A 25,298-nucleotide genomic window follows, 5' to 3' on the forward strand; every position below is an offset into this window, starting at 1 on the left:
GCCCTGCACATGGAGTTAGTGAAGTATGGTGTAACAATGTGTCTTGGAACTTTCACTTAATTTAATAGCCTTGTAACAGGCCAACACGTTTTCACACATGTATTATAACTATTGTAAGACTAATCTTTAACACTTGTAATGCATGTTGCTTTAAGTAATACATATACGTTAATGAAAATGTGTTTCATATGATGTTAACGCTATCTATCCCATGTAGACTACTCTCCCAGACATCAGACAAAACTTTCACATAAAACTTGCTATAACAACCATTGTACTCATGCGAACTAATCTGCTGAGTGTTATACGTGTTATCTTACCTTGTGTGTTGTGACTGCTGCATCCGTGTGGACTATTCCGCTGGAAGCTGTGCATGTCCTGTTGTGTTGTGTGTTCCTATCAGAGTTGGGACTAATCCCAACTGACTTGGGATTCAATCCCACCCTCTCCCTCTACGGTGAAAGAACCATTGACACAAGTGACACTTACAATCACCAGGCACGTGAACCTCACTTCTCGAAAGACAAAGAAGACCGCTCTCCTGTGATGACAAGTAAGAGTTGAGGCAAATATTTAAGACAATGGAAACCGGGCCATGATATCGGATGGGACTTCCACACCAAATGGTGTGAGGTCAAGTTGGGACTTCATACCGAGGTGATACCCTAAATGTTGGTGGGTCCAGCACCGTCACCATTTTGGCATTAGAAGGAGGGCCAAATGACTAGTTGAGTCCTCACATTTGTTTTGAATCTCTGTATATCCATCATGACTAACTACAGAGTTTCTCTTCTGGAGTGTATGTCTTATGGAAATGACTTTGAAATCTCGGAAGAACTCTCAGATAGCTTGTCATATAAAACATATGATGGTGGAGGCCGTGTAGCCTTGGTTTGGCATGCGGTAGGCGTTTTAGGCTCATGAAAAAGATATGGAATCTTTAAAGAATACATGACCTATGCGCTGTTCGTCTACACGCTTTGAGGGCACCCATTGCACTGGTGTGCCACGCTTCCTGAAAATATATATTCATTCATTTTCTCATCTGGTCACAGAGATAGACCATACTTTCAATCACTTTAACCATAAAGCTCTCGATAAAGAAATTCTGAAATTACGAAAAGCTCCCGCTGAATTTGTTGATCAGTTTTACACACGCTTTTGTAATATTGCATACCAATTCCCCGAAGATGAAATTGATTGGGAATTTTTCGATGGGAGATTAGAGTATCTTCTTCACATATCCAAAAATCTACAATTCTTGAAATCATTTGAACCCTGCCCAATACACTTTGGTGATGGAGTTGTGCAATCACAGGGAGGCGCAGTTGCTATCTCAAGTGACTGTCCACCTTCACCTCATCAAACATCTCCACCATCACAAAGTGATGTGGGAGATTATGCACACACATCTGTTGAACTATCACATCCTCCCACCCCACCTGTTCTTGATATTAGTGCAGATTTGGCTTGTAAGCATGTTGGTTGTCACGTGGATTTGTTCCCTCAACCTTCGTCCCCGCGTTTTGTTGATCCTCCAGATTGTACTGTCTTATGTTCTTCCATTTCAGACTCCTCACCTGCTGTGAATGAGGATCAAGTCGTCGACGGAGTTGGTGTTACGCAGCCAACCTGCACCATCATTCATGATGAGCGTGTGCAGGAATCTAAATAAGAACCCATGGTGAAGGATGAATCCCTTCCATTCGCGCCTCACCCGCTCTATCTTGATATCCCTTGTGATTCTGCCAATGTTGATTTCCCCTGTGAAAACTCATTTCCAGATGTTTCTGCTTTCGATCGTTCACGTGACACGTCGGATGTCAGTCTGTCATTAAATTGCGGAGAGGACACACCTTCCTCCATAAATTAGTCCAATCTATCATCTGTCATTCCTGAAAACATAGAGGGTGAACATCCTTGCTTCTCATCTACCCTTCTACCTGATTCATCAAATCATGAGGATGTCGACAAACATCCTGGATTTTCTGATCTTGGTTGTCGTGATCTCTCTACTTCTTCATCTGATCACGATGTTGATTCAATCGTTGTTAATCTATCTAAGACACTGGTCTATGATGATCTATCTATCGATGAAGTCGAAACCCCACAAACTGTCGAGGCACTTCAGCCCGAGCTGATGGTTATGTCAGGTCCTCGCTGTCCTGAGGTTGGTTTCGCTTCTGATCAAGAAATTGTTGAAACACGCAAGGCTCCTCATCACTCTCTACTTTGCATTCAAGATCAATATAACACTCAGATTTCACTTCCTCCACTCGAACTACACGATCCCATCGCTCATGCATTGGAGGAATCTTACACAACAAGCACACTTGCACAACATAAGTGGTCTACCTTTCTCACGTTTGCTTGCATGTCATAGTCAAGAGAATGCATACACTCAACATCTGTATGTAGTGTAGCACAACACCATGGAAAGTCCACAGAGTGCATGACATGTGCTTTCACTCATTTTTGTTTTTTGGACGCTTGTAAGCTCGGAATGTGTACGTCTTCATCATTATATCTTTCATGCTTGCTGGTTTGCACAATTGCGATGATCGCAAACCATGCCTTCACCAACATGGGTCGACCAATGCGCCGGTGGCTACAATGGAAGTATCAATTCATGTGAGACGACCCATGCACTATTAGCTTAGGAGTAGGAGTAGTATTTTCTTTGAGTTGTTTTCTTGCATGCACGATTGATTCTTTCTTTGTGTGTTTGTTTGCTTGCTTGTTTGTTTGCCTACTCGTTTTGCATACACATTTGCTTCTGCTTCTTTCTTTTCTTTTTGGTTTGTTTGCTTGTTTATGTTCATAGGTTAGTTTCACATGGACGTGTGCGACTCTTAAAACAAGCTAGGTGAAGTACATGAGGACTTGTACAACTATCAAATACTTGGTTATCTGTCGTCCTTCCTCTTATGTAAGAGCTTGTTGCCTTCATTCAATGATACATCGATGGAAAATATGTACACAGTCCAGGAGAAGCTTGGCCCACACACGTATTGGCTGCAATAACTTGACGGGAGGGTTGACAACCTTCCTATCAATGGCCAAGATCTCAAGCATTATTTACAGTAGACCGGGCCACATCCCGGTGCCATGTACATAGTCTGCTTGATGCTTATGTTTTCATTTTGCTTGCCTTGCTTGCTATACTTTGTTTGTTCTACTTACTATTTTTGTTTACGATTGTTTTGTTTGCTTGATACCTTACTATTTTTGTTTCCGGAAACAAGTGTTGCCAACTACTGCATTCTAGCTTTTGAATAGAGTATGTGGTTGAGATTTGAGAAACTTGTGACACTACAGAACTTGGCCAGTCTTGTGTCCGTCTTCTTTGTGCTTGGTTATAACCTTCAGCCGATGAAGTCTTGATAGAAAATATGAGTTGTCTGCGAGGGAATTTTTGCCCAACCGTGAACCTGTGTCCACACTGGGAAGCCCCATGCCCGCACTCAGCCTTTTTCTCTGTGTGTTCAAACTCATTCAACTAGTAGAAATGGAGAAGGGGAAATCTAAATGAACAAACCTATGTCAGAGGTCTTACATGCTTCTCTGAAGGAACAATCTATTCTGCTCTCAATAAGTTAGGATCCTTCTTTCGCCCCAAAAATAAATAAGTGCCTATGCACAGTCCCCCTGAAAAATACAAAGGCAAAAGAAGAGAAAGGCTTCCTGTGCAGAGAGGTGAAGCATACAACTCCATCGGGTTACTAACCAGGCTCATTGGAAGTGGATCAATGCGTGTGTTCCTGCGTGACTCCGTCGGGGTACTGTCCATGCATGTTTGTAGCGGAGCAACACCAGAGATGAAAACTTATACTTTGAAAATCTTTAACTCGCGATCTAAACTACCCTTCCCGAATTCGAAACACTGTGATCAAGCTGAACTTTTGACTGTGTTTGACTAAGTTGGAAAAACATGAACCATATATGTCTAAGAGGTAAGCCTGGAAGCTCGAGTAACCCACAAAATGATTCAATACTCCCCAAAAAACCAAGGTCGTTTGCTATCAATGAACCAAAATAGAGAAGTTGGAGTTCTACCAGTGTGTTGCCAAGTGTTGTAGCAACTACAACTACCCTCCAAAATTTTTGCCTGCACCCAATTTCGGAGCCTCCCTTGATAGTTTCACTTGATGACTGCACACACTCGGGATCACTCCGTGAGCTCGTGTGAGTCTTCGCACCCACCTTGCTTGATCATTTCACCCAAGTTTTTGCATGTTGATGTCAAATTCATGCTTGCGACCATGTTCCGGTTATCAAAGTCTTCGTTTTGGGTGTACTTGTTGTGTTCGTTATGAAAACATCTGTCGCACTCACGCATAGAGTCACATTCATTGTCGTGCAAGCGTTGTCATAGTTGACCAACAATCAATCACAAGTGTCACACTTGTCACTTATACCGTCTGTCAGTCATGTTGAGAATGTGTGTTTAGATGGTTTGAGTCATCTCATCTTCAAGTCATGTAAGTGTGTGTTTGCAAGGTCACATATGCATCTTTCACTCGTTCACACACTTAGTCACTTTGTTGAATTTCTGATGACTGGATTCCCCTCTGACATCCTGACCATCACCCCGCCATTGACTTGATCGATTGTCACCCAGAACAACGTAAAAACACCAAGAAAGCCATTTCAAGCTGCGCTATCCGCAAACAAATCAATCAACCTTCATGCTGGTCAACTTGAGAGTTTGACTCGACAACCACCCCGAGACTAACTCCCCTAAAAAATTACGTAGAGGCTATAGACCTTGCCCGCTCTGTTAACTGAGAAAATTGCACAAAGAGGATGGAAAGACACCCAGTGCCTATCCTTGTCTCCCTCAAAAAATTGCTTAGTTTTTCCAGCCAGCCCTCCCAATAGTTGACAACTACTCACCTAGAAACTTGCGTAGTTTTCATGAGCAAGTCCTCTATTTCTCAGCAGTCTGCTCAGCTCAGAAACTGTGCAGAGGTGACCAGCAGACCAACATTCCAGCATCAGTGAAATTTTTCCCGTCAGCAGGTCCCAACAATTGACTTCCAGTTCCCCTCAGGAATTGCGCAATTTTTCTGCCAAGCTCCCGTTGCTCGCTCGTTCTGGAAATTGCGCATATTTTGCCTGCCCAGCCTTTCCGCAGCCCAGACTGTTCCTCTAAAAAACTATGTAGTTTTGTCCTCTAGCTGAAACAAACCCTACAAACAGTCATTGTCAATTCAGATTTCCCATCGTCATCACCCAGTGAACCCTGCATAGTTTTCATCAGCGGTGCCCAAAGCCTCCATCCCACCTCACAACCTTGTCACCTCTCTTGGTCACCTACATCCGGAATGATCATGCATCATGGTAGACTAGAAGGTTTATGGATTTGATGTCGTCTCTTCATGAGTGAATGAAGACACAGGTACACAAACAAACATGGTGTGACGACGGATGGGATAAACAAAGGGAGCACATGGAGAAGGACAGGTTCACCAACAAACGAACAGAAAATGCATGCAAAGAGATGTGCCTGCAAATGGATGATCATGAAAAGATGTGTTCGCGGACGGATGGACAAGCAAACATGCAAGATGTGTTCAAAAACATATGGACTGATGAACATGCACCTTTCACGAATGGACGAACCTGTCAAGCTTAACAACATACAACCAAGGAGAAATGTGTGAATGCAACATCAAGCGAACTAATGACCATCGAAGACTCCGCGCACTTTGTCGTGTGGAGGTAAAGCTGCAACACACCATGAGGACATCAATCACCTAGCAGCACTGCAACTCGACATGCACACCAGCAACAACACGAATGTACCAACACTGTCATGTCGAGTCATGTTGTCGACATCTCTACTATGGGCCATATTTTCAATCAATGTATTGTAACATGGAAGTCCAAGAGACCCACTTGTTGTACGAAGAGTCATGTAAAGTCGAAAAGTCATGGAAGTCAAATAGTCACGAGGGTAGTTGAACAACCACAAGGGTTAGTTTCACCCTTAGCTATAAATACCCCCTCATTTGTACATGCAACAGACTTTTCACCTCATCTCCTCTTGCATAACCTTGATAGTATGTAATGTTTTATTTGAGGAGGAAGTAGTGGCTCCAACGCCCCGCACGTGGAGTTAGTGATGTATGGTGTAACGGTGTGTCTTGGAACTTTCGCTTAATTCAGAAGCCTACTAATAGGACAACACGTTTTCACACATGTATTCTAACTGTTGTAAGACTAATCTTTAACACTTGTAATGCATGTTTCTTTAACCTGTGTTTAACACTTGAAATAATTCACTTGTTGTAATACATATACGTTAATGAAAATGTGTTGTATATGCTTTTAACACTGTCTCACCCGTGTAGACTAGTCTCCCAGACATCAGACAGACCTTTCACATAGAACTTGTTATAACAACTATTTTACTCATGCGGACTAATCCACTGAGTGTTATACATGTTATCTTACCTTGTGTGTTGTGACTGCCGCATCCGTGTGGAATGTTCCACTGGAAGCTGTGCATGTCTTGTTGTGTTGTGTGTTCCTAGCAGAGTTGGGACTACTCCCAACCGACTTGGGACTCACTCCCACCTTCTCCCTCTACGGTGAAATAACCATTGACACAAGTGACAATTACAATCACCAGGCACGCAAACCTCACTTTTCTAAAGACAAAGTAGACCACTCTCCTGTGATGACAAGTAAGGGTTGAGGCAAATCTTTAAGATAATGGCAATCGGGCCATCATATTGGATGGGACTCCCACACCAAATGGTGTGAGGTCTAGTTGGTATTTCTTACTAGGGTGATTCCCTGAATGTTGGCGGGTCTAACACTGTCAACACTATCCTACACTCATTAATCAAGTTGAACCCGAACTACCATCACCCCAACTATTTCCTTTTCTCTGAAATGTATGGTGACGATTTTTCAAGTTTCATGGATTAATCTTCGTTCCCACAAGAAGATTCATAGTTATAGAATTTTCAAATCGATTCTGATGTGATTATTGAATATTTTCTTTTAGGTATGGCCCTGTGTGATCAAGAAGATGATGTGCTTGTTATTGAGGATTTTTGTTGTAATCTTCAAGATCTATCTGATGAAACTCTATTATTTTATGAATATTGCGATTGGAATGATGATAGTTATTCAAACAAGAAGCTGAACGTGTTTTCTCATTGTAACTTTCAATATTTTTAAAATTCAAAGTCAATTCAGGTGGATGGAAAACTTCAGCCTACATTGATGGTTATGTCAGTTTCCTTTCACCCTAATGGTATGTGTGAATCTGATCAGTTCAATATTTTCTCGTAGAATCTGGTTTTTAAAGTCTTATTCTGGGATGCCAATTTTCTCTTGAGTGATTATCGTTTCCTGCATATTAATTTATTAAATCCTTGAGGTAGAATATCTAATCATATTTTTGAATTTAAATTGCTACATCCCACCTCATGCAAATATCTAATCTTCCATGTTGAAACAAAGAGTGATCTTAATGACTGCCAAATATTTTGGTCTGACTTCCCTTCTGCATCCTCCATTGAAGATGTAAACTCACATGAAAACACAGATTTTGGTCAACCTGCCAATATTTCTTTCAATATGGATTTGTCTTTGATCAATATTTCTTGTCAAATTTTTGTAAAGGTTGTTTCAATGATCCTATTGCAAACTCCCGTGAAGAGTCTTATCGGCTAGGACCCATGTCTCATGGACTAGGTGGATGTTGTTGTTGTGGAGTCTTTCGTTCAATATAGAATTTAAGTGTGTCTTACCGTTGTGATTATACTTTTTGTTTTTACTTGTTAGTGCAGATGTTTGTGTTTCTTATCTTTTTCACTGCAATGTACATTATTTTGGTTTTACACACACATCTTTTGACTTAGAAGTAAGGAGCAACTTCTATGGTTGCATTGGAAGTTCCATTTCACATGACTCGACGCTGTACTGTTTAGTTTAGGATATGATAGGTTTCATTTAGTTAGATGCATAACATTCCTATTTTTCTTTTCCTTTTCTCAGATTTTTTTTTTGATTCATTTTTATTAGTCCTTGCGTAAATATGGTTTTGAGCTTCAAGACAATGTGGCTAGTATTTTGTGAAAGGAAATTTGTAATGAAACCCTTTTCTTCTCTTTTACCCCCTTCTGCGATTTGGTTTACATCTCTAAAGTCGATGATTTTTGGATGGAAAATACGATCCTTTAGCTAGGAAGCCATAAGCAAACCATGATGACCGTATCTATTTAGGGTTCTCATTCATGCTCTTGGTTTCATTTGTTGATGGTGTTTTCTCGCCTATCTTTTGAATCGAGAAAGATGAGGGGAAAATATTAAGTGGGCTAATTATCAAAGGTTTATAAACCTGTCTCTAAAGGAGTAACCTCTTCTCTCAATAAGTTGGGATCCCTCTTTCACCTCATTTAAAAATATGAGTGCATAAGCACAATTCTATGAAAAGAAGAAAATAAAGGTGAAAGAAGAAAAAGGCTTCCCATGTAGGGAGGTGAGGTAAGCGACTTCACTAGGGTATTGTCCAAGCTCGTTGGTAGTGAAGCAACACTTGTGTTCCTAAAGTGACTCCACCGGGGTATTGTCCAGGCCTACTGGTAGCGAAGCAACACCAAAGATGAAAACTCATACTCTAAATAGTTTTGAACCGTGGCTCTATATTACTATTATTCTCATCAAAAAGTTTTGGCTTGCTTTATGTTGTGTTATCCCAAGTAGTCGAATAGGGAAGACTACATCTCTAACCAGGTAGAATGGGGAGCTAAGGTAAATCACTGATTGAACCAATCCTTCTTGGAAAATTGAGACTTCACGCTTAAATGAAACTAAAATAGAGAAACTAGGGTTCTCCTAGTGTCTCTCCAAGTGTTTTTGTTGCGACAATGACCCTCCAAATTTTTTCCTAACTCAATTTTGGAGCCTGCATGAACTGTCGTTTCAAGCCACCTAGTGTTGTCACATTGCTTGATTTGTTATTCTTATGTTTTCTCTAAGTGTCGCATCCTCCTAAGTCATTATTTCCTAAGTGTCCCCACCTAACCTTTAGAAGCGCTTACGTTATCTTGTCCAAGGATAATTAAGGTCATAACTTTTCTTGACTTAGAAACTATCTTTATTCAACACACAAACGCAAACAAAAGCAAAAAAAGAACTTTTAAAGAAAAAGATCACTCTAAGACCACAAAGAGTCTTTCTCTTGTGTAGCGCACTCCTTTGGGTTGAACAAATGCACCCTAGTGGAGCACACTCCTTCATTCTTAGCTAGTGCGCCCTCCTTGAATGCATTCCTTCAGCATGAAGACATGCACCCTTCTAGAATTCATGCATGAACTTTCTTGTTGCACGTGGGTGCACTCCTAGAAAATAGGAGCCCCACTTCACTTCTTTAAATAACTCATTCACTTGTTGACAAGTGGTGAGAATGCATGGAATGGATTTGCATGTAATTTCTTTATAATCAACTCAGTTAATCATTCTTTCTCATAATCATTCTCATCTAGGTTGGGCGCACATCTTTGGATCAAGAAACTCTTCATCGATATTCATTCCAAGTAAGTTTTTCATGTCAATTCTATTGATTGCCTTGGTTATTTTCGATGTCTATATTGCTTTCCTTGCTGGCATTTCTTTTCTTTTCAATTTATTTACTGGCGTTTCATTTTGTTCTTAATTCTACAAATGTAAAACTTTTTTCACAACTTGTGACTTTGCATATTCCTCAACTCTTGATATTGCAGTTATGATTGCGATAGACTCCATAAGAACTTGTAGATCTTTCCTCTTCACATTATTCAATCTTGCTGTTGAGCTTGTCCTTGAGCCATTTCAAGATAGAGCACACTTTTGGAACTCGAAGCCTGACTAACTCGGAAAACTGCGCCTAGAAAAACAAGTTTCCCTTAAGAGCGCATTCCTTCGTTATGAATAACTGCGCCCTACTTGAGCGCATGAGCACACCTGAAAGGCACGATTGTTTTCCCCTTTGTATCTTTAGCATGCACCCTTGCACCCTCTTTGTCCTCATGAGCACACCCCGAAGGCTCGAAGTCACTAAACTTAACCCCTTCATCTCTTCAGAGTGCACCCTTGTGCTCTCTCAGTCTCCTCGAGCGCACCTTAAAGGCCCAAAGGATTTTTCTTCGAGCTTATTCAGTGCACCCTACACCCTTGATGTTCTCTCTCTCTCTTACTTGAGTTCACCTCTAACCTTGAATGACCCTTGTTTTCGTTCTTTGATAGTGCGCCCTCCTTGTTTGGATGAAAATTTCTTGCCTGTATGAGTAATTATGTCCCGTTGTTGATATGCTTATGATCTCAGTTACATGATTGATGGATTTACGAATATGATTTTCTAAGTTATTGCTCGTAACAAATAGAATATTTCATAAAGTTAATCATTGTAGCCATGAGTGTGGTTCCACATATAGGTGTTCAAGCTGATAGTATTGTTACTCTTTCATCATACGTTGGAACGATGCCTCTCGATACACCTCGAGTGGCCTGTAAAGAAGCCTCAGAAGTGAGCATTGAAGAAATAGTAGAAGTTACAAAGCCTACCATTCCCATCCATGTAGATACATAGTGATTCATAGACAAGTCTATAGAGGTCACATGGAAGACATGAAAGACACATTCATGCATAAATAGTTCCTTGAAAACTTGGAAGACTTAGGATCGTGCAACAAAGGCATAGATACTTCCCAAATGATCCTTACAATTTAGTCTCAATATCTATAGAAAAGGTGATAACTTCTAATACTAGGAGGGATCCTATGGAAATCATGGCAGCCAATGTTGCTTTTGCTATGGTAGCACATGACAACTTAGAGTATTTTTTGAATGAGAATGCAAGATTAAGGAAGGAGTTGGTTGCAGTGAAGCAAAAAACAAAACATCTCGTTGCAGAGAATCAACGATTATCTTCTCACAACCTCAACACGACAGAATGGCAGTCATGCATACATGAGGAATTGGGGATAATATAGGAGACCATGGCACAATTGTATGATGATATGATACTTCTAAAACAAGTGGTGGTTCCTCTCAATTGCATTCATAAGAAAACAAAAGAAGTCTTTAATCTCTTGAAAGTGGCAAACAAAGTGGTTAGAAAGGACAATATTACTGCCGAGATAGACATAGTATAGTTGAGACTCCATCATCAGAACTACATTCATCTTAGAGAACAATCGACTGACACTATTACCACTTATGGTTGACTGCATAATGGATTCAAGTCTCTAACACAGAAACATGGGATGGCTTCAGTAGGATCACTTGAAGAAATAAGTGGCAGGGATATCATCTTTAAATAAATCATGCAGTACATAAAACAAATCAAGCAAGCAAAAAGACCAAGAAAGCTTGGATATCACCAAATACATTATTCTACAGTATGCCATCGCACTAGTTAAGGCCCACATGAAATTGTCATGGATATGGAATAATGTACAATTAAGCTCCAAGAATATATTGACAGAAGCACTGGAGGTGAAGATCCACTATGTAGTGGACTTACTGGTTCAGGTCAAAGTCATCTCTATGGAGTTCAAAGGATGGCACACATACATCACCAATGAGCTCCATGAGGAAGAAAATGACTTATCAATTTGATGACATTTTGTCCTATTAAGCAATTTTGTCTTATGTAGCCACCGTCTTATATGTAATTTGTCTTTTTTAATAAATTTTATGTAATGGAGTCCAAGAGACACATGTGGAATGTGAAAAGCCACATATGAAATGTAAAAGGTCATATATGGAATATGAAAAGTTGTATAGAAGCCCATAGGTCATAGGAGTTGAAGAGTCATGAGGAAGCTCAAAAGCCATTGTCATTTGTTATAAATAACTCCTCATAACTCAAGAAAAGGGCTTGGATTCTTAGAGTCTTGCCTTGGCTTAACTTGCAGTGCATAGGGGATAGATCATTCTTTGGAGAAGAAAGTTGTGGCTTCATGTTCCACTACTGGATATAGTGTTTCATCTATGTAACAATGTACTTGGGATCTTTCATTTATAATCAGAAGCTCTATGAGCCAACACTTCTTCATACATGTATCATGGATGTAGTAGGTCTATTATTTTTATGTTTGTGGTATATGTCGGTTTAATTACATACTAAGTCTAATGAACTAAATCATTGCTTAGATATGGATATTATTGAATATGCGTTGTTATGTTTTAATGATTGTTGTTTATCACGTGAACTACTTTGTAGGTAATCAACAAGCCTTTCTCTTCGTTCCCAGGTCCCCCTTAGGATAATACTATTAATTCCCTAACCGAAGGGTCGTTTCCCTTTACCAACCGTGGAAGTTCCTAGTGCATTTTACATTTGGTGTCGCACAAATCTCACTTGTTGTCCCAAAGAGGTGTTTGTGATCTCCTGTGTATGTGTTGTAACCAAGGCACATCTTTGAAATGTTTGCAATGGTGGCTGAACCATACAACCAGATGGGACTCCTACACCAAAAAGTGTGATTTCCAATTAAGACTTCACATCGGGGAGATCCCCTTACATGTTGGCGGTATCCAACACCTTTAATAGAACACTAAGGAGATTGATTTTTTCATTTGAAGCAACATAATTTTTTTATCTTCTTTAATAATTTTGTAACAATATTGTTCCTCAACTATGATTACAAGAAAATTTTGATTTACCATAAGCTTATTATAAAACTCAGTCTCCCTAATACATTATATTTTCAAAAGAGACCCTTCACACACCATCTCATCTAGAAATTGAGTAGTAACATTTTTCATATCATTAGTAACAAAATGGCCTGTCTTGTTTATCTATATACAAATAAAAATTTCACAAAAGTTCATACATTAATCTATAGGAGGCAAGTTATTAAACCAACCTTTATAATTTCTCTCTAGAGTCATAGAACATCTTCATGAACATATCCTCATATTCAATCCCAAGATCATTAGTAAAATATTTAGTATTAATCATATAATTAGGAAAACTAGGTATATTTATAAAATTCAAAAGTACATAACTTGCAACGACTAAATTTACCATTTAGAACTAGTGGAGTTAATGAAATTAGAGTTGTTAGGTGAAAAAGCAAACAACCCATGTCTATGTAGTTCAAAATATAAATCTTGTCTCTGTAGTTCCCTAGGGAAAGGTTTATTTTAGCTCCATTCCCCAACAATGACACCAAATACATGTTGTTCCTTTGAGATGTTCTTGACTTCTTAAGAACTAAGCCAAGTCATCTAAAGACCTTTTTATACTTCAAGCTAGTCGTTGGTGTTATAACATCATTCAAAACTCCTGTAGACCGGATGCTCTTTTATGGCCTTGAGAAGTCCCTTTACCCATGCAAACTTGACTTTATATTAAAAAACTATATTTCAAATTCCATACGCAACTCTACCCACACAAAAGCATGTACATACGTGGGTCCAATAATACTATACCCATGTATACATTTTTAAATATGAAAAAATAAAAGAAAATGCTATTTTTCAAGTTTTACCGAGAGCCCACCTATAGGAGCCCATGTCCTAACTAAAATAACCAATTTGAGGTGGTATATATACATCTCTTGGGATGGAATAATGTATATAGAGAAGAGAGATATTGACATTATACTCGATTTCCCCCAGATCAAGTCTTGTTTTCCCGTGCCTCCTGCACTCCCAATCTCTAGGAAACCCTGGTTTCCTTTGCAGAGATGCTTAGTCTCCTTATATAACATCTTCTTGCACCAATTAGAGAGGTTGTCTTTGTGGCTCAGGTTGGATGGATCCAAAGGAAGGCTTCATCAGTGCCTTTGGCCTGGAGCAGGTTTGCACATCTTGAAGGAAGTAGAGGGTTTGGACCCTACGGGAACATATTAAAATGTAGGACCCTTGGGTACGTCTCTAAGTCCAACTTTGATAATTCAAATGTTTGGCATGCTTGATTGAGTGTTCTTTGTTGATTGTTTGATCTTGCTCTACTCAGGTTTTCAACCTTTTCCTTAGGGAACTTTTCCCGTTAACAATTGGGTTAAAGGAGAATCCCTCAATTATCGGTAACAACTTGATACCCACTATCACTAAACAACAAATTGGAAAATTTAGTACAAAATTCCATATTTAGAGTGGTAGGGAATGATATATGGGGTTGAGGATAAAATGACAATAAACTAGTAACAAATATTGTAAACCTCTCATACCAAAGGCCTTTCCATTGGGCATGGACTCTCATTTAACGAAGCACAATAATTGATAATGGATGATGGAAGAAAAGAGAAAGACATTAAATATCAAGCTTAATTGTGAGTAGGGAAGCCTCCATGAATTTGAGATGGGAGAAAGATGATTATGTTGGCCATTAATAAACAAATCCAACAAAATGAAATGTAATAGTTGAGTATGATATATGAATTCAACTATCACACTTATAAATAATTTGCAGGTGTATGTATATATGAATATGATGCACCCAACACATATCAATGAAGAAAAATATAACAGGGGAAGTAGTGCCAAATTGTTGTCTCCAACACATACACATTTTCTTATAGATTTCACTAAAAAAACAAAGGTTAGAGGCAAAATTAAAGAAGCTTAATACAAAAAATATGAAGTTAAATAAGGCTCTACATAAACAGGAGGTGAATCTAATGGATGGTTCCCTCAAATCATAAAATTTTATAGAGATGGCCCCTTAGGATTTAAAAAAGAAAAGAAAATAAAAGAGAAAATAACCTTCCTATGTGCCAAGGTTATCAACCCCCTATATTATTTTGAGTTCTTACTTTCTTTTATACAATAAAACACTTAATTTGGAATTGGAAAAAATCTAGAAATTTTAAAATGGCACGTTTATAAAAAAATTAGAATCCTATATGTTTCACTTTTCCTTGAGGCTAGATAACCATTGATTTCAAGATGATTTGTTGGTTGTGATCAATTCTCGATTTCTACATAGATTTGTGATTTTGGTCATATATTGAGTGCTGAAATAAATGGAGTTTCAGGACCTTTTGGTCGCAAAACCTATACTCTTCCTTTTTCCTCTCCCTTTGTCAACATTCCTTTTCCCTTTAGACATATTTCCTATGTTGAACTGAGGATTGAATACATAAAATGATGGGAAATAGGAAAGTATTTACAAATTTTATGAAATGTTGAAAATAAATTTACATGAACATTCTATGTTACAACAATGATTTTAAGGACAATTTATTATTTTAATGGCTTAGGACCCATGTCATGGTTCCACTCCCTCACCTTTCCCTCTTGTGGAGTCCTAACCGCCCCATGCTCTTTTTGTTTGGTGGTCTTTGGTCGTGGTGTATTTTATTACCATGGGTATGATTACATATTACAATATTACGCTCATTGGCCTTTTTGCACATAGGCTCCTCAAGCGTATCACACTGGAACTCTAGCCTCAAAACATGTAAACACAAGCATATAAGCCCCAAAAATAATATACACATAGGCATGTACACCCAACATAATTTGGCTCACCAACCTAATAAAATATGTACAATTATATGTACATGGTCATTTTGGGGGTGTTACATTCCCATACTCCTTATTTATGCATTATCTCGAGTGCATTAAATAAACATGTAAGGTAAAAAATATTCATTGCTGAGCCATGTTTCCTTCCAGGCTCTCACTTCATTTCTTTGTTCTTCAATTGTTCTTAATCAACCATCAAGAAAATATACATGTTGTAGAAGTTATAATATAAAACTTTTATTTTATCCACATGAGTTCAACTCCAAAATATAATCATTATGAAATATAAGTTTGCATTCATGAATCAATACATACATGTATGATTGTTATGTGCTTTACAAAGATTTTACATATAATAATTTTGCCCCTAACATACCCTCATGGTTCTATCCATATGACATACTCACCCCCTATGCTTTGGTATCCCCTTCTCTACATTGTAGTTCTTCAGGCAATTTGTCATTTTCCGAGGTGTTCACATTATTCTTGAGTCTCCTCTCCCTTTCCTTACTCACCCTCTAGGCTCCTGCTTCCCATTTTCTACATCAGAGTCCTTCAGATGATCCATCATTTTCCAAGGTGTTTCCATGCAAGGAGAGTGTTAACTCAATACTAGACACCCACTGGTAATTATTATGCAACAATCCATGACAATATGGGGTCTAATTTCATCACTGTCTTTCGTCCCAAGATTTCCTACTTTCAACCTTCTCTTTTTCTTTAATAATATAATTATACCCTATTAATAGAGTTTCAAGCCAGTCCTTTTGATAATGACTACTTTAACCCACAACATCTTTGTTGCAATTTATCTAACAACTCCTAAAACACACTCACATTCTTGGTTAGGAAAGAGTTCATTATATTAGATATTAGTATATTCATTTTCATAAAAAAAATAGTATATACATGCATTCACCTAGTGCATTTAATGATGCTTTCAAGCATATTCACAAATATATTAGCATGGTTATGTGAAAGTTTATGATTTGCACACTTTATAATTACTACGCATACCTATTCAATGCAACTTTACATTTATTTCAAAATACCATCTTCTAGATATGCATTCCACCATGGTGAATTGAAAGGTCTAGCAAACACTTAGACACATCATCTACACACTCCCTATTACTTGCTCAATTATCTGGAGTCCCTCATTTTCATCCTAAACACAATACCAAGGACTATAATCCTTTGGTGCTCTTATGTGTTGGAAAAATGTTGCAGTCCAAAACATCATTTAATAGTAGGGACATATTGGATATTGTGTAATTCTATAACCTTTCCGTATCCATCTCCATTATGGATTAACATAACTATATTGACATTCATTCTTATACTAGGATTATATCTCTAGGCTTGTCCTAGTATCACACACAACCAACATACACTACATGACATCCATTTAATCATGAATACGTTTAAGCAATAAAAAATTGTATATATATGCAAGACCCCTTGTCTTTACCACACCAAGTGGTGTATCATTCTCATAAATGTATTCCATTCATTCATTAAGATTGCGTCATATATGAACTTTAGTTGAGGGAACTATTACTTAAATACCTTTATCTTTCATGTGTTATAAGCACACCCAAATCATACTTGCCTAGCTGATATTAATTATTTGTTGTTACTTGACATGCTACTTTTGCAAAAGCTCATAGGCTTCCTTAACCAAACTTCTTCTCAACCCATGCCCATATTTATTTAGATAAGTGGATGTCACATGCAACAACAACTTCATTCTTAAGCCATGTAATAGCTTTATATTCCCTAAGCACAAAAATCCATCACTAGTTACTTAATATTATGAAATAATAATAAAAATTACTTCATGCATAACAATAGACTATCCTAGTCTACATCATGTTATATGCATGCTTAGTCATTTCCACATGTTCTAATACAAATCTACATGCAACAAGAATGCACTTTTTTTTGAATTCATCCTAATGTATCATTAATCCAATTATTTTTCTTGCACTGGTTCCCCATATATTCCCTTGAATCCTTGCATATGTTCTATTATCCCTTTTATCCTTGTGTTTTGTAATTTCCTTTGGTCAAACACCATTCATCCAAGTCCCACTTGACCAATTACATTTTCAGCCAACATGTCTGACTAGTGCTACCACCTTATAACTAATTTATTTTATGTAGACAACCCATTTTGGTTTCATCATGGATAAACCTTAGACAATCCCACTTTAGCTTCATTTTGGTTGAAACTTTTGTGCTTGCACAATTCTTATTGTGCATGGTTTCCTTCCTTATTAGGAATATCCCATACAATACACCCTTGGCCACTATACATGCCCAATCCATGTATGATGTTGATGTAGATTCCTTAACAACCACTTCCTTAGCAAATCACGACCTCAAGCTTGAATTCCTTAGTCAACATTTAAACATATTGTAACACTACACATATGTCCTTCCCCCATTGAGTTGTTATTCCATTTTATGCTGGGCATGCACTCAACACCTTTAGAATATCTTCAAGACTATTTACATGTGTCAAGAGATCCCACTCTTAATGGTCATCCATCTTCGAGTGTTGCAATATACTTTAGCTATCATTAGAATGTGATTAATCTTGGAGTTCACATCCGTGTTGATTCATTGAATACCTCACTTGAATGATGATTTCATTCTTTCATAACAACTCTACATTTCATATGCTAATTGTGTCTTCAATAACATCATGTGAAATGGTTGGGAATTCATCATTCTACCCAATAAGTTTTCTTGAACTTAGCCATGCTTCCACTACGCACTTTGATGACACATGTGTATCTCTTGCTTTGCATCCTTGACTTGTAAGCTCTTTGGACCTTCACATATTGTCCATAGAGATGATGCAATCCTACATGAGCATTACTTTTTCCTTTATTCAAAACATACTTGTGATTACTATCGTTGCATTTACCTCATTTATATCCAAGACCATTATTTTACTTTATTCAACCAAGCATAATTTTGGAGTGTAGTCACATGGTGGCTTCCTCCATGCCTCTTGTCTCTGGTATGGTTACTGGCATGGTTACTTGTTTACAAGTAGTAACCAATTTCATTCTTCATTGTCCTCACTCTTCATATAGGTATCTTCCAAACTCTGCCAAATATTATCTATATGTAAAATATTTATACTTAGAACTAAAAGTTCATGTGGACCTTTAAACTGGTCGACCTTCCTTCTTCATACTATAGTCAACTAGAATGAAAAAATTCATTCTCTATTTATTTTTAATTAATTTGGTTTGCACTTTCCTAGTGTAATGATTATCTTTATGAATTATTTTCCCTTTTGTCCCTACACAATTACTTCGCTCCTTTTTTACCCTTTCCCATAAAACATGGGAACATGTCTTCAACTAAACTTAACCATTCCATTCATGACATTTAAGTCTTTGTGAGTAGACCCTTCCATAATGCTTTGTTGGAGTGCCTTTTCTAATAATTTAGTACCAACCTCCTGGTAAGTAGCCAACACTTTTCATTGGCATATCTTTGCTTCCTCAAAGTGGACATCTCTACCTTCATTATTGCACAAGTTCACTTGAGGGATACTTGTAGCCTTTATTATAATCCCGATCTCTATCATAAACCTACTCTACTATACATTTAGCTTAATTTTGCAATGGCATGCACAACTTGGCTAAATCAAGAGTCAAACCCGTATTTTAAATAACCTCCAAAACTATATGCAATCATGTTTTTTCTACCTTAATCAAATATGCTCAATGCACTTGCACCTATGCACTACAATATTCATACAATTAGTCCTCTTAGGCATGTATTAGAACTAGATAAAATATAATTCAACTATCACTTTAATTTATGAGTAGTTTGTTCCTTATAGCCCACTAGAGCTTATCTTATAATAGTCCACTATGACATAAATTTATCTAAAGAAATATGGCATGGTTGCGTAGAAAGCCAGTTAAGGAAGCATGTGAGCTTCTACAAGAGATGGATAGTCAAGTACCATCCAAGTAATTAATATTAGCTGGGCATATATGATTTGGCATGTATATAATGCATTAAAGATGAAGGGAATTTAGGTAAGAATTCCCTAAAGTAAAGTTAGCATATGAGGAAATATTAATGAATACATGGAATGCATTTATAAGAATGATATACTACTTGGTGTGTGAAATGCAGGGGGATTTTCATGTACATACAATTTGTTAGTGTTTAAATGTATTCATGATTAAATGGACATGCAATGTATGTTGGATATACAATATTGGTATAAGAATGAATGCTAGTAAAGCTAACCATGTGTGAAGCCGTAATAGAGATGGATGTGTAAATGCTATAGCATTACAAAAATGTCTAATGGTGTCCCTACTATTAATTGATTTTTTTGAGTTGTAACATTTTTTCCAAAACATAAAAGCACCAAATGATTACATTCCTTCGTGTTGTATTTAGAATGGAAGGGAGGGCATCCAAATAATTGAGCAAGTAGTAGGGAAGTGTGTGGATGATGTTTCTAAGTGTTGTTTAGACATTCCAATTCACCATGGTGGAATGCATATCTAGAAGATGGTACTTTGAAATAAATCCAAGGTTACATTGAAAATGTATGCATGAGTAATTATAAAGTGTGAAATGGTAAACATGCACATAAGCATGCTAATACATTGGTGAATATGCTTAAAAGCATTGTTAAATGCATTAGGTGAATGCATGTACCATTTTTTAATAAAATGATTATACTAATAACTGAAATAATGAATTGATTGCTAACCATGAATGTGAGTGTATTCTAGGAGTTGTTAGATGAATTGTAATAAAGATGTTGTAGGATAAAGTAGTCATTATCAAAGGACTACCTTGAAACTTTGTCAAGAGGACATAATTATAGAAAAAATAAAAAAGGAGAGAAGATGAGACTAAAATTAAGAAAGCTCGAAAAGAAATCCATAGTGATGACAGGAGACCATATAGTTTCCATGGATTGTTACATAATGATTACCAATGGATTCCCAATAATGAGTTAGTTCCCTCCTTACATGGAAAGATATTGGAAAATGATGAATCACCAGAGGATAACGATGCAGAGAAGGGGATGCCTAAGCCCAAAGTGTGAATATGGCAAGGGAGAGGAAACTCAATAATAGTGTGAACACCTTTGCAAATAATGGATCACTTAAAGGACTGTGGTGTGGAGAAGGGGATGCTTAAGCCTGGAGGGTGAGTATGGAATATGGCTAGAATTATGAAGGTTTGTCAAGGGATAAATTCTTACTTGTGACAACAAGTTTTTAAAGCATAGAACAACAATGCCAATAAGTTTTGGTTCATGAATGCAAAATTACATTCTATATTGATTATATTTTGGAAGTTGAACTTCTGTGGACAAAATAAAAGTTATATGATGAGATTCCTATTTTATTAATGGCCGATAAATAATAGTTGAAGAACAAAGGAATGAAGTGAGAGCTTGGGAGGAAACATAGGTAAAGTCTAAATAGTTTTGACCTTACATGTATATAATGCACATAGGACAATGCCTAAATAAGGGGGAGGGGAATGCCACACCCCTAGAATGACCACTTATATATTTTTTCCAAGGAGGATGACCAGTTATATCTAATTGTACATATTTTATTAGGATGGTGAACCAGCTTATGTTGGGTCTATCTGCCCATGTGTATATATTTGATTTGGGTCTAGATGCTTATGTTTACATGTTTTGAGGCTAGAGTGCCTGTGAGATTAAGGTCAAAGAACCCATGTGCAAAAAAGTCAATGAACCCAATATTATAATATGTAATCACACCCATGAGAATAGAATATACCATTGCTACAAACCACTAGATGAAAAGAGTGTGGAAAGGCTAAGACTTCATAAGACGGAAAGGTGAGGGAGTGGAACCATGACATGGTTCCTAATCCATTAAAATAATAAAATATCCTTAAAGTCACTTTATGAAGTATAACCTATATTCAAAAGGCATGATATAAGTCTAATTTCTAATGAGATATTATATCCTCAATCCAAAAAATGAATGGAAATATAGTCTATTCGAGTTTCCATGTGGTAGGGGTGAGTTCCTCATGTGGCACTTGGTGAAAAGACCACATGAATACACAAGTCATATTTTAAATGGCATTGAAATATTATTCCATTACTCTTACCATGATTCAACCATCATTCTCCATGGTTCCTAGTTAGATATGCTGAGTCTAGTCAAGCTATGAGCTCAACTAACCATTGAACCATGCGATCCGATAAGTGGTTTAAATTATATGGCCAATTCTTTTGCTCCTCTTGGGGAAGTGTTGTAGTGGCTGCAACACCCTCCAAAATTTTGGCTTGCATCCAATTTTAGAGCCTTTCCTTGATGTTTGCAAACACTCAGGCTCATCCCATGAGCTCATGTCGAGTCTTTGTACCCTCCTTGCTTGACCATTCACCGATAATCTTTTAGCATGTTGGTTGCAATCTCATGCTTGCAGTAATGTTCTGGCTATGTTCAAGGTCCATCTTCACGTGTACAAGTTGTATTCTCTATGTAAGCATCTGTCACATTCACACAAAGTTGTATGCAATGTCGCGCAAGTGTCGACGTGGTCATTCAACGATGTATCACAAGTGTCACACTTGTCACTCACACCCTTTGGTCAGTCACACTGAGCATATTTTGTCTTGTTGGTTCGAGGTGTCTTGTAGTCAAGTCATGTTGAGTGTGTGTTCATAAGGTCACACATACACGAGTTCACTCACTCACACACTTAGTCATTTTTCCGAAGATCTGTCGACCAGAACACCCTCCATTAGCCAGACCTCCACTGAGCTGCACTGCGCAATCTCAGCCCTCAGTGACCATGTACTGCTACCTAGAATTGCGCAGAGCTTGATGCTGCCTCCTAGGCAGTTTGCACTGTGCAATCCTGGAATCAACCTGGTTGAATGTCACTCAGAACTATGCAAAAGTTTCCTAAGAAGGCATCTCAATCTGTACTACCCACAAGCCAATCCATCAAGCCTCCTGCTGGTCAATCGGAGAATTTGACTGGGTAGTGACCCCGGGCTTCACTCCTCCAAAAAATTACGTAGAATCTATCAGCATGCCCACCTTCGCTGACTGAAGAAATTGGTAGACATAAAGGACAGGCACCCACTACCTATCGCTCCACTATCTCTGAAAATTGTGCATTTATTTCAGTTAGTCCCCCTCTTAGCCGACCTGCTGCTCCTCTTGAAAATTGAACAATTTTCTTGGACTGTCCACCAGATGCCCAACACCCTACTCAACCCAGAAATTGCGCATACATGTCCTGCATGACTGCCTCTCAGTTCTGTGTAGTTTTGGCTAGCAAGCTCCCGTATCCCATTCCTAGCCTCGCCTGAGAATCCGCACAATTTTCACTGCCAGTCCTCCTTGATACCCGCACTTCCTTTCCTGGAAAATTTGTGCAGTTCTTCCTCCCAGCTAATCCAGATCTCATAGAATGTCACTGTTGCTCTAGACTTATCAACCCAACTTCCCAGTGAATTCTGCAAATTTTTTCTTGAGAGTGCCCCAGAGCCCCGAGTCTCGGCCTGAAATGTGCTTTGCACAGTTTCAGAACCTTGTCCTCTCTCCCGACCATCCGCACTCGAAAGCGAAAGATGGTGCATCATGGTAGACTAGGAGATTTATGGACTTGATGCCATCTCGTCATGAGTGATTACAAATACAGGAACATGGATGTGACATGGCGCGACAACAAACATGATGAACAAGGAGCGCATGCTAGGAGACTTGTTCGCGAATGGATGAACACACGAAGCATGCCAAGTATCAATGAAGGGGAGACATGCACATGCAACATTAAGTGAACATTAAGACCACATAAGGCTCTGAACACCTTGCCATGCGGAGGTGAAGCTATGATACAACAAGAGCACACTGATCACTTAGCAACACTACAGCTCGACATGGACACCACCATCAACATGAACATACCAGCACTGTCATGTTGAGTCATGTCATGAGTCGTCTCGGCCACGTCACTACTGTGAGAAATACTGTTGTAATCAATGTAATGTAATGTGTAAGCCAAGAGACCCACAAACGAAGTTGAAGAGTCATGTTAATCAAATAGTCACGAGGTAAGTAGAAGAGTCATAAGGGTCAAGTCCACCCTTGGCTATATATCCCTCATTTGTACATGCAAAGGACTTTTTCACCTTGACTCCTCCCACATAGCCTTAAGAGTTTGCAGTCTTTTCTTTGAGGAGCAAGCAATGGATCCAACACCCCGCTATCAGGGTTAGTGATGTAATGGTGTACAGATGTGTCTTGGAACTTTCGCTTAATTCAGAAGCCTGTTAACAGGCCATCATGTTTTCACACATGTATTGTATTCGTTTGTAAGAATATTCTTTGGTTGCTTATAATGCATGTTGTTTTAACCTGTATTAAGACAGTTGAACTATTTCAGTTGTTCTAGAACATATACTATTGGAAATGTGTTGTATCAGTTGTTAACGCTGTCTTGCATGTGTGGATTATTTCACAGGACACTCGAACGATTCATTCTCATAAACTAGTTATAAAGACTGTTGCACTTGTGTGGACTATTCCACTGGGTGTTGTACGTGATATCTGTTCACTTTGTGTTTGTGACTGCCACATCCGTGTGGAATACTCTGCCGAAAGGTGTGCATGTCCTGCTGTATGGTGTGTCTATAAGAGAGTTGGGACTATTCCCTTTCAACTTGCGACTCATTCTCACCCTCTCCCTCTGCAGTGAAAGAACCTTGACACAAGTGACACTAAGCACTCACCAAGCACACGAACCTCGCTGTTTGAAGACAAAGTAAACCAATCTCATGTCCTGACAAGAAAGATCTAAGGAAAATATTTAAGATAATGGCAATTAGGCCATCATACCATATGGGACTCCTACACCAAACGATGTAAGGACTAGTTGGGACTTCATACCAGGGAGATCCCCTGAATGTTGGCAAGTCCAACATCGTCAAAATTTCTAGCGTTAGAAGGAGGGTCGCGAGTTGTTTATGGTTGAATGTCCTCTCACCCCCACCCATCAATCATCTGGTCAAGGCAGTAACTCACACTCCCTCTCACCTACGTGAAAATTTGAAGTTGGTTACTCCTCACCTCCTAGACGTGAACACGAAATTTCATATTAGCACCTCCGCTCTGTCCATCCCATCACCCGTCAATTTTCCAAAGCAGTTGGACTGATCCTAGGAATACAAGATCTTCCATATGCATCAAAGAATCCAAAGAAAACTCCCATAGGAGTTGTTGTCTCATTAGTGGAAGAAGTAGTTCTTTCCACGCTAGAAGGTTTGGCAGAAGCTGTTGAGAATGAAGAGGAACCTCCAGTCTTCCGACAGGGAGAAAAAGACACTCTCGTGATATTGGTCTCAAACTCCAGTACAAGAGGCAGAGGGGAAGGCAATGAAGGAGGTGGAGGTGGAGACGAACAAACCAACTTAGAGCCATAATCATCAGATTCTAAAGAAGAGGAGGAGGACGAAGAAGAAGAAGACATGGCTGACCAAAAATTAGAATGAATGACTCAGGGACCATTGGCTCTCCTAGGTGCTTTGCACAAGATGCCAAAGCATTCGGGGAGGATGTTGAAAAAGTATGACCCTGACAGAACAATGAAGGCAGAAGACCACTTGGCTTCTACCTATAGCTGTAGACAGTTGAGGTACGATACAAAGACGTTGCATGTATATTGTTTCCATGTACCTTGGATGGCCAAGCAACAGTATAGTCTCACAACCTTCCTTTCGACTCCATCCAGAATTGGGGTATGTTCAAAAGAAT

The sequence above is a fragment of the Pinus tabuliformis genome, chromosome 8 (assembly GCF_031772625.1).
Source record: "Pinus tabuliformis cultivar Carrire ecotype Pingquan chromosome 8, CPIR1, whole genome shotgun sequence".
In the NCBI taxonomy this organism is placed as follows: domain Eukaryota; kingdom Viridiplantae; phylum Streptophyta; class Pinopsida; order Pinales; family Pinaceae; genus Pinus; species Pinus tabuliformis.